General features: G+C 52.8%; 2 non-coding genes and 1 pseudogene across 2 annotated transcripts; all 3 read right to left on the bottom strand.

Moving 5' to 3' along the window:
* Positions 1-4,430, bottom strand: part of LOC146534974 (large subunit ribosomal RNA) — a 7,378-nt pseudogene extending 2,948 nt beyond the window's left edge.
* A 565-nt stretch (positions 4,431-4,995) lies between these two features.
* LOC146534973 (5.8S ribosomal RNA) lies at positions 4,996-5,152 on the bottom strand. The gene has a single exon (XR_014878479.1). It is a non-coding gene; the product is annotated as a 5.8S ribosomal RNA (ribosomal RNA).
* Positions 5,153-5,979: 827 nt separating this feature from the next.
* LOC146534972 (small subunit ribosomal RNA) lies at positions 5,980-7,882 on the bottom strand. Its single transcript, XR_014878494.1, has one exon. It is a non-coding gene; the product is annotated as a small subunit ribosomal RNA (ribosomal RNA).
* Positions 7,883-10,000: the final 2,118 nt, after the last annotated feature.

Below are 10,000 nucleotides of genomic sequence, written 5' to 3'. Positions count from 1 at the left end.
TCGGCAGGACAATAAGCCTACCGTCCTTCCACACTTCGGGAAAAACACCTTCCCCCACGCATAGTTCGAAAACACGCGTCAGCTCGGAGCCAGCTGATAGCCACACATGTTTTACCATGCGAGCAGTGATCCCATCGATACCCGGTGCTGTGTTCGGGAGACCCTTGACTATCCTCTCCAGATCACTGTACGGTAGTGGTAGCGCGTCAGCACCAGCGGGAGTACAGGCCGCCAACAACCGGACCTGACGATGGTAAATCGTGTCCGAAGACGCATTATCGTCAGGGCAAAGTGACCGCACCATATTGTGCATGGCAGACTCTGTGTCTCCCGCATGTCCCTCCGCAAGCTTGATGCCGTAGATAACGTTGGGGGGAGGTCTCAGCCTCCCGCAAGCGGCTCTGTAGGCTAGTCCCCACGGGTCGTGGTTGCCTGTGTTTGCAAGCTCGCGGAAAAAGTCCATCTGCGCATCCACTATCGCACACCTATATCTTCTGCGGTGAGAGTGGAATCTCAACCTAGCGATCTCTTCTGCGGCCTCAACCCCTCTCTTCCTAATCGACTGCCACGTTTTACGCAAACGGTTGTTTTTCCTGCGCATAGAATCTAATGTGGGTGACCACCATTCATATCCCCTGCTTCGCTTCCCTTCCGCACACATGCCCAGACATTCCATGGCCGTTCGCGTTACAATGTTGGTAAACTCCTTACATACCTCACTTGCCGGTTTCATCCAATCTATGCGCCCTACTCTATCGTGGATCATCGATTGGAAGCGATCCCAATCCACACCGCGCTCCCGAAACCTGATTGGTCCCTCCGGTGTTCCCTTTTCGGTTGCTGCGCTGATGTTCCGCTCCTGCAGTCCAAAAGTTAGTAGTCTATGGTCGCTGGAACTGGCCCCCGTGTTGACCCGCCAGCAGCCCAGACGAACATTCCCCGACGTCAGTGTTACATCGATGTTAGATTCCCCGTTTTCAGTGGAGAACGTGGGTGGCTCCCCGGGCAGGTTCTCCACCCGGAGGCCTCTGCCTATAATAAAGGCCTCAAGCTCTTCTTTTCTTCGCGAGACCGCGCTCCCCCGGCCTATGTAGTGCCTGGGGAGGGAGTGCCACATCGGTGAGTGCGTATTGGTATCTGCCGCGATCACTATCCGTCGCCCCTTTAGCGCTTCTAGCACTCGCCCGAGGTGATGTAGGTGCGGGCCTATCTCGTGCGAATATTGAAAATACGCACTCACCGCGTAGAAGGATGTCGCTGGCGGGGTCAAACACACATGGACCACCATGCAATGGCTTGTGCACAGGTCCTCCCGCACCGAGCAGGCGACATCATTCCTGCCAAGATACACTGCCACCATGCTACAGTCGCCCGATGGGAGTAGCATCCCCCGTGACGCCTCTGTTCTGTCCTTTTGGGCGTAAGGCTCCTGGATCAGCACTAAGTCCAGTGCCAGTTCAGCAGCGATGGCCGGCACCTCCAGCGTGGCTGCCTTGGACCCCTGCAGGTTAAGCTGCCCGAACCTAAACCCCTTGGCGTTGCTATCCATAATTTATTCTTTGTAGATAGGGACAGCGGGAATCTCGTTAATCCATTCATGCGCGTCACTAATTAGATGACGAGGCATTTGGCTACCTTAAGAGAGTCATAGTTACTCCCGCCGTTTACCCGCGCTTGCTTGAATTTCTTCACGTTGACATTCAGAGCACTGGGCAGAAATCACATTGCGTCAACACCCGCGAGGGCCATCGCAATGCTTTGTTTTAATTAGACAGTCGGATTCCCCTTGTCCGTGCCAGTTCTGAGCTGACCGTTGAACGGCGGTCGTACAGAACCGCGCCGATCGCGCACGAGACGAGACCGACACGGCCTTACGGCTAGGAAGATCCGCGGAAGGCCGGAACGCGGGTCCGGATTCCGCTGGACACACGCTGCGACAACGGAGCCCGCCCCCTGTTACAGGGACGCGAACACGCTGCGCACACGCGCACCAGCATCGACCAGGCCCGGCACCGGCCGCATCCGCTTCCCGTCCAAACCCGACACGCCCCGGTCCTCAGAGCCAATCCTTATTCCGAAGTTACGGATCCAATTTGCCGACTTCCCTTACCTACATTATTCTATCGACTAGAGGCTCTTCACCTTGGAGACCTGCTGCGGATATGGGTACGAACCGGCGCGACATCTCCACGTACATCCCTCACCTGAATTTTCAAGGTCCGCAGAGAGTATCCGGACACCGCCGCAAATGCGGTGCTCTTCGCGTTCCGAACCATATCTCCCTTCTATAGGATTCCATGGAACTCGAACGCTCAGGCAGAAAAGAAAACTCTTCCCGGACCCCTCGGCGGCGTCTTCAGGCCAGTTTGGGTTACCCCGTCGAACACTCGCTCAAAAACGAGGGAACGATTAATGAAACGGTTCCGCTGCCGGGTTCCGGAATAGGAACCGGATTCCCTTTCGCTCAAAGGGCGTTATTTTTCAATTTCATATAGTAAAATATAAAAGAGTAAACACGCCACATCGACATAAGATCTCTCCTTGAGCTTAGGATCGACTGACTCGCGAGCAACTACTGTTCACGCGAAACCCTTCTCCACGTCAGTCCTCCAGGGCCTCGCTGGAGTATTTGCTACTACCACCAAGATCTGCACCGACGGAGGCTCCAAGCGGGCTCACGCCCAGACCCTTCTGCGCTCTCCGCCGCGCACGTCCTACTCGTTACGGCATAATGACGCAGACGCACGCGTAACGCGCGCCGCACGTGCCCGTAACGGTAGTGTATAGGCAAAACGCTTCAGCGCCATCCATTTTCAGGGCTGGTTGCTTCGGCAGGTGAGTCGTTGCACACTCCTTAGCGGATTCCGACTTCCATGGCCACCGTCCTGCTGTCATGAGCGACCAACGCCTTTCATGGTGTCCCATGAGCGTTTTTTAGGCGCCTTAACACTACGTTTGGTTCATCCCACAGCGCCAGTTCTGCTTACCAAAATTGGCCCACTTGGCACCGTCATCAGATCTCCGGCTTCATCGTTCGAGTAAGCCGGAGTTCTCACCCATTTAAAGTTTGAGAATAGGTTGAGGTCGTTTCGGCCCCAATGCCTCTAATCATTCGCTTTACCGGATGGGACTGTTAATAATCGACGCCAGCTATCCTGAGGGAAACTTCGGACGGAACCAGCTACTAGATGGTTCGATTAGTCTTTCGCCCCTATACCCAGTTCCGACGATCGATTTGCACGTCAGAATCGCTACGGTCCTCCATCAGGGTTTCCCCTGACTTCGACCTGACCAGGCATAGTTCACCATCTTTCGGGTCCCAGCATCTGTGCTCAGAGCGCGCCTGCATTCACGGATTGGAAACGAGACGCCTCGGGAGTGCGGGAGATCGATCGAGACCGACGCTCCATCCTCCCTGAGCGCGCGACGAGCGCGCGCCTTCACTTTCGTTGCGCCTTTCAGTTTTGTGAATTATTTTCAATATAAACTCAATGACTCGCACACATGCTAGACTCCTTGGTCCGTGTTTCAAGACGGGTCCTGCGAGTGCCCGAAAATGAATCATCGCAGACTGATACGCGCACGGTCCGAGACAGCACGGCAGCGACAACAGCAACGCCGCTCCAACGTCCGCACTCGGGCAGGACGTCGGAGGACGACGTTAGAGCTTGCGTCGGGCCGGACGCGCGCGAGGCGCGTGCGCGAATCGTATTTGTCGTAAATACCGTCCGATAGCCGGCCGGCGGTCCGTCACGGTCCTGCGGCATCGCTGTTTAGGCGACACCGCAGGGCTCCCGGACGGCGCTTAGGCCGACGTCGAACGGGTCGCGATGTATTACTGAGAGAGAAGTGCACGCCGTCGGCGGACGTCGACGGACGCGACCCGTGCAGCGCTAGAACGCCACGCGAGTGACGGTGCGCCACATCGAGGCGCACGCCCGTACGCCGCCGAATGACGGTGAATCTCTCCGTTCGTTCATTCGAGTTTCGCAGGTTTACCCCTGAACGGTTTCACGTACTCTTGAACTCTCTCTTCAAAGTTCTTTTCAACTTTCCCTCACGGTACTTGTTCGCTATCGGTCTCGCGGTAATATTTAGCCTTAGATGGAGTTTACCACCCACTTAGGGCTGCACTCTCAAGCAACCCGACTCTGAGGAGAGTCCCTCTCGCCGTCTCGCTCCGTCGCTACGGGCCTGGCACCCTCTACGGGAAAACGGCCCCGTTCAAGACGAACTTGGACAGGAGTGGCGACGACGAGAAAGCGGGACCTCCCGAACACCACATCTCCCGCGATCGTTACAACCGCGGGATTCAGTGCTGGGCTATTTCCTGTTCGCTCGCCGCTACTAAGGAAATCCTGGTTAGTTTCTTTTCCTCCGCTTACTAATATGCTTAAATTCGGCGGGTGATCCTCCCTGATCTGAGGCCAACGATAAAAAAACGAGGCAGACGCGATATCCGTCGGCGCGAAGGCGCCGATCTCGCGGGGCGGGCGTTGGACGCGTTCGATCACAGCGACGATCCGCCGCCGTATCTCACACTTCCGCCACCCTCCTCCCCCGACGAGCGTCGGCGTCGACGCGCACTTCGGACGTCGAGTCCGCCTACTGAGCGTACGCTACCCACTATACTCGCGCTATACGCGAGACGCGCGAGCGTGAACGCACGGAGACATCTCTATCTCGCGTGCGCGCACACCGGATTCGGCGCGGCACTAGTTCAACTCCCGTGGACCCTCTGATTTTTATCTCGAAGGGTACAGGAGAGAACGGGTCGCGCCTCCTCCGTCGGCAATGAGAGGTGTACTCGCATTGCCGTTCGCACAAGTGTGTTGCGAAGCGAGTCGGCGCCGGCCACCGGGGAGGCGGCGCGGCGCACGACATTGGCTGGTCGCATATTTGAACGGACCGCGATAGCGAGCTGTGCGCTCGCACTCGACGGAACCGCCATTTGTACGCGGTCAGCGTACAGTGTGGCATTTGTTTTTATGCAGCCGGCCCTCAGACAGGAGTGGTCCTGGATGTAACCCCACGGACCGCAATGTGCGTTCGAAATGTCGATGTTCAAATGTGTCCTGCAGTTCACACTATGACGCGCAGTTAACTGCGTTCTTCATCGACCCGCGAGCCAAGTGATCCACCGTTCAGGGTAGTGGTTTGTTTATTTTGCGCGATCAGTAAAGACCAACGCAAAAATAACATGTTTAAAAATGTTTGAAACGTGTCACGAACATTGTCGACTACGTCGACATCATCAACAACCACACTCGCCGCACGTGGACTCGTCGGAGACGACGTGCGTAGAGATTATGGATGTTCAATTTGTTTGTTTGTTTGTGATCTACCGACGATCGGCGCCGGGCCACGCCCACCACGCACGAGTGTGCGGAGGAGACGATGCCGGCGCGATCACGGACACACTACAGACAGGGACACGGACATCTGTCGCGGCGCGGAGTCGTTCGCAATACGGGCAAACGTAGAGCTCTCGACTGCCGCCGCGGCGCGACGTCCGTCCGTCCCCCGTCCGACCGCATTATATAGTTTAGCGGAGAACGACCGCCCCCGCAGTATCGACGAGGACGACACACGACATCATCTCGTCGCCGACTAGCGAAAAGTATACGCCTATGGTGGTGTGGACTCGTATAGCGGCGAGCCTGTCAGCAGCGGTGCGATCGACTCGCGGCGCGGATTCTCACCGGTCTGCGTCGATCGCGTTCCACCGCCGGCTCGCCGAGCCGACCACCCCGCACGCACACGTGCACACGTTCCAGCAAGTTTGCAGGGAGCGCGCGCGCGCGCGCGCGCCGGCGACACTGTTCCGCTCTGTGGCGACGCGATGCACCGTCGTGCGCTCTCGATTTGTTGTCTTTTCGTCGAAAATGTTGCGCGGGCGCTTTCGCTCTCATCGCCTTTTTTTTGTATAATCATATATCTTTGTTATGTGTGATGTATTTCGACAACACACAAACACGTTAATGATCCTTCCGCAGGTTCCCCTACGGAAACCTTGTTACGACTTTTACTTCCTCTAAATGATCAAGTTTGGTCAACTTCCCAGCAACGCCGACGGCCGTGAAGCCACCGCGTGTCGGTCCGAAGACCTCACTAAATCATTCAATCGGTAGTAGCGACGGGCGGTGTGTACAAAGGGCAGGGACGTAATCAACGCGAGCTTATGACTCGCGCTTACTAGGAATTCCTCGTTTATGGGGGATAATTGCAAACCCCAATCCCCAGCACGAAGGAGTTTCAACGGGTTGCCCGGGCCTCTAGGCCAGGGAGAACATGCTGATTCCTTCAGTGTAGCGCGCGTGCGGCCCAGGACATCTAAGGGCATCACAGACCTGTTATTGCTCAATCTCGTGCGGCTCGAAGACGCCGGTCCCTCTAAGAAGAATTTTAATACGTCGCCAGTGAGTTGCGCGACCGAAATCGCGCACACCTAAATGACGACGCCTATTTAGCAGGCTAGAGTCTCGTTCGTTACCGGAATTAACCAGACAAATCGCTCCACCAACTAAGAACGGCCATGCACCACCACCCACCGAATCAAGAAAGAGCTGTTAATCTGTCAATCCTTCCGGTGTCCGGGCCTGGTGAGATTTCCCGTGTTGAGTCAAATTAAGCCGCAGGCTCCACTCCTGGTGGTGCCCTTCCGTCAATTCCTTTAAGTTTCAGCTTTGCAACCATACTCCCCCCGGAGTCCAAAATCTTTGGTTTCCCGGAAGCTGCCCGCCGAGCCATTGTATTAACGTCGGCGGATCGCTAGACGACATATTTACGGTTAGAACTAGGGCGGTATCTAATCGCCTTCGAACCTCTAACTTTCGTTCTTGATTGATGAAAACACCTTTGGCAAATGCTTTCGCTGATGTTCGTCTTGCGACGATCCAAGAATTTCACCTCTAACGTCGCAATACGAATGCCCCCAGTTATCCCTATTAATCATTACCTCGGAGTTCTGAAAACCAACAAAATAGAACCGAGATCATATTCTATTATTCCATGCACGAAATATTCAAGCGGCATTTTGAGCCCGCTTTGAGCACTCTAATTTGTTCAAAGTAAAATTGTCGGCCCATCTCGACACTCACCGAAGAGAACCGCGATAGGATTTTGATATTGAACCGGCGTTTTACCGCCGGCTCACCGACGATATGCTCCGCAGACGTGTCAGTATCACCGCGGATGCGGTGCACCGACAGCGCGGCGCACAAATGCAACTACGAGCTTTTTAACCGCAACAATTTTAGTATACGCTATTGGAGCTGGAATTACCGCGGCTGCTGGCACCAGACTTGCCCTCCAATTGTTCCTCGTTAAAATATTTAAAGTGTACTCATTCCGATTACGAGGCCTCGAAAGAGTCCCGTATCGTTATTTTTCGTCACTACCTCCCCGTGCCGGGAGTGGGTAATTTGCGCGCCTGCTGCCTTCCTTGGATGTGGTAGCCGTTTCTCAGGCTCCCTCTCCGGAATCGAACCCTGATTCCCCGTTACCCGTGACAACCATGGTAGTCGCAGAAACTACCATCGAAAGTTGATAAGGCAGACATTTGAAAGATGCGTCGCCGGTACTTGACCATGCGATCGGCAAAAGTTATCCAGATTCATCAAAATTAACGACTTCGGACGCGAAGCCCTCCGTCGATTGGTTTTGATCTAATAAAAGCACTCATCCCATCACTGGTCAGAGTTCTGATTGCATGTATTAGCTCTAGAATTACCACAGTTATCCAAGTAACTGAGTAAGATCTAAGGAACCAAAACTGATATATTGAGCCATTCGCGGTATCGCCTTAATACGGCTTGCACTGAGACATGCATGGCTTAATCTTTGAGACAAGCATATAACTACTGGCAGGATCAACCAGGGAGCTAACAATAACAACATCGCTAACTCTCGCGTTGTTTTATTTATTTTGTTAAACGTCGAACGCGGGCGTCGAGAGACGCGTCGCGATGACTTTTAAAAAATAAAATTATAATAAATTTTGAACTTTGAAAGCTTACGCGACGAGCGATAACACACAAACAAACAAACAAACAAATGAATGAATGAATGAATGCATGTCGGTTCGCGCGCAAACTATCGCCGCTCCGATATTACACACGACGCGCGCGCCGCACAACGCACGCGCAGACGCCGTCGTCGGTTAGAACGAAGACGAAAGCGGTGGCGGTGTGTGCCGGTGCTCGGTCGCAGTACTGAACGTTCTCTGACGAGATCTTTGATGCGTGCGCAGCGACAACGGTCGCAAAACGCACACAACACACTCTCATAATCTCTCGTTTAACATGAGCGTGAACATGTTGTGTATACAAATCAACGCTCGGTGTTGGAGAGATCGTGGCCAATTTTAAAGGAACGTGTCGCCCCGCAAAGGGTGGCCGCGCACACTGGTATTAGAACGGTCGCTGAACAAACATCGATATAACAATGTATCAAAGTTGATATACGAACAACGCAAATCGTGCGGCGTTGATGCCCGTAATGGGGAGAGACGCGAGACACTCTACGCAAAACTGTGACTACTAATCACAAGAAGAGCGAGAGAGCCCCACAACAAACCCCCACAACAAACATAACCAACCGCACGCGCGCGCCCGTCGACCGACACTGTACAACACCACAATATTATGTGTGGTATGGGTGTGTTGTGTGTATTTATGCGTTATAGTAACACACGAATACTACTACAAAACCTCCGTGGAGGGTCGACTACGCTCATACGTTTGGCTCGTCGACACCTCACATATGTACAGAGCGACGGTCGCGACACTCGGGACGTGCCGACTGACAGACGGACGGCCGGGTGGAATGGTGAATGAGAGTTGATGGGGAGTGAACACCGTGACCAAGAGCACCAGCACCACCACCACCACCACCACCACCACCACCACCACCACCACCGCCACGACCACCGCCACGACCACGACCACCACCACGACCACCACCACGACCACCACCACCACGACCACCACCACCACCACCACCGCATCCACCACCACCACCGCATCCACCACCACCGCATCCACCACCACCACCGCCGCCGGCGCCGCCGCCGCCGCCGCCACCACCACGACCACCACCACCACCACCACCAATACCACCGCCACCACCACCACGACCACCACCACCACCACCACCAATACCACCACCACCACCAATACCACCACCACCACCACCACCACCACCACCGTTTCTGATTTTATAAAAATCGATGGCGATTTAAAGATTTTTCCATACAAACTTTCAACCCCTTATTTGCACCCTTAGGGGGTGAATTGTAGAAAACCATGAAACACATGTTCAATTAAATATTTTTAAGAGTCTATCTAAATTAAACATTTTATAATAATCGGTGGCGTTTTAAAGATTTTTCCATACAAACTTTCAACCCCTTATTTGCAGCCTTAGGGGAAGAATTCTAGAAAACCATGAAACACGTGTTCAATTGAATACTTTTAAAAATCTAAATTTCTAACTATAGAATGATTAAATAAAAAGTACACTGCGTAAGGAGCTACGCACAATTTCCGTAATGAATATAATTATTTTGAAGTGTTTTTATTTAAACGGTTAGTAGTTCCCTTAATATTCTTACGGACTGTCTTTTATGCCTTCTTATAAAGTTCGTTGACCGTTGTTCAATTTTTATAAAATTTGAAATTCAGACTCTTAAAAGTATTTAATTGAACACATGTTTCATAGTTTTCTAGAATTCTTCCCTTAAGGGTGCAAAAATAAGGGGTTGAAAGTTGTTTGTATGGAAAAATGTTTAAAACGCCACCGATTATTATAAAATTTTAAATTTAGACAGTCGTCTTAAAAATATTTCATTAAACATATGTTTAATAGTTTATTAGAATTCATCCCTAAATAATTTACCGCGGTACCTGCGTGCGCTGTTACCTCAGTGTCAGTGAGGTAACAGCGCAAGTCCTTTTATATATATATATATATATATATATATATATATATAGAATATATG

Source organism: Heliconius melpomene, chromosome 11 (assembly GCF_056956725.1).
Source record: "Heliconius melpomene rosina isolate 202511_hmr_F chromosome 11, ASM5695672v1, whole genome shotgun sequence".
NCBI lineage: Eukaryota > Metazoa > Arthropoda > Insecta > Lepidoptera > Nymphalidae > Heliconius > Heliconius melpomene.
The sequence above is the reverse complement of the archived record's forward strand: the minus strand, read 5'-3'. Positions and strand labels throughout refer to the sequence as shown.